The sequence below is a fragment of the Gracilinanus agilis genome, chromosome 1 (assembly GCF_016433145.1).
Source record: "Gracilinanus agilis isolate LMUSP501 chromosome 1, AgileGrace, whole genome shotgun sequence".
NCBI classification, from domain to species: domain Eukaryota; kingdom Metazoa; phylum Chordata; class Mammalia; order Didelphimorphia; family Didelphidae; genus Gracilinanus; species Gracilinanus agilis.
Genome location: NC_058130.1, coordinates 720,725,922 through 720,727,350, shown reverse-complemented (window position 1 = coordinate 720,727,350; position 1,429 = coordinate 720,725,922).

Here is a 1,429-nt window from a genome sequence, read left to right as displayed (position 1 = left end):
TTGTTTCACTCTGTTCCCTATCAAGCTATAACATAAGCTATTTCACTAGCTATGTGACTTTTCTTCTTTCATTTTCAAAGAGGACCAATGGCATCACTGATGTGATGTCTTGACTTGCAGATAGATTGGATTGAAATGAGGCAGAATTGCATAGTCATCAATCTTATTTTCAGGGTCATCCAAGTCAGTGGCAAGACAAAAGTAAAGATGACTGGCAATGGCCCAGGATGAAATGGATGAACATAGTGTCTTCGATGTCTGACCAAGCTCTGTCACCTGCCTGCAGCTGCCTTCATATCATTTTTCTCATCCATCCACTCCACTAGAGTAAGTCTTCACATGTTTGGGGTAAAGGGTGGATACCCAAGGTATAAGAGCAGCCCTGAAAAGGGCTTGGCAAGCCCTCAGACCAGAGATGCTAGTCAACTAGCACTATGTACATTATTATAAAAGCTTCCTAAGTCTTGACTATTCTAACTTCTAATTCCAGCTCATAGATTTAGCTTCCTCAAGCACAAATATGATTGCATCCATAACTACCTACTGAATAAAAGATGAATTCATTGGGCTTCCATTTAAGGAACTCCATAATCTGATACATCCCTACTTTGTCCCTTTTAACAAATGAAAAACCTGAGACTTAGAAAAATTAAGTGATTTCTGAATGAGTGCCAGAGATTGGACTTGTACCAACTGTATTTTTCTAAGTACATGAAAGGCAAAATACATCTAACCTTCAGTCCTAACTAAAAAGAGGAGGACACACAAATCTGGACATTGAGAATTGGAATCCAATTAAAAGAAAACATATAGGCAGAGATCCTAAGTAAAATGAGTCCCATAAACCATATTTTCACTCAGATTTCCTGGAATTATGCCTCTGGAAAAAAAATTCCTCAACACAGGAGGAGCTAATCTAAATGATAACTAGCAATAATTAAAGCTCCCTTGCTGAGTTTAAAGTCAGTGCTGATCTATAATGTTGCCATAATGAGTGCCACTGAAGTAATAAGAGCATTAAGGAATACTCCTTTTGCCTAACTGGGTTTTGTTTATTTTGTTGCTTTTTTTTTTTTTTTGCTTTGTTTAGTTCGGCTAAGTTCAGCACTATCTGTTTGCTTTTTTTTAATCTTTAGCTTTCATTTTAGACCCAGTATTGGGATAGTTCTTGCCATTGCCAATTTGTCTTACTGTATTCTCCAAGCCTGAGCCCAGTCCATTAAGCCTAGAGTTAGAGTCCCTTGTAGGATAAGGACACTGTAACATTCTTTTTCTTTTTCTTAAAACCCTTCCCTTCCCTCTTAGAATCAATTTTGTGTATTATTAGTTCCAAGACAGAAGAGTGATGGGAGTTAGGTGACTTGTTCAAGTTCATACAGCTAGGAAGTGTCTGAGGCCAGATTTTAACCCAGGACCTCCAATCTCTAGA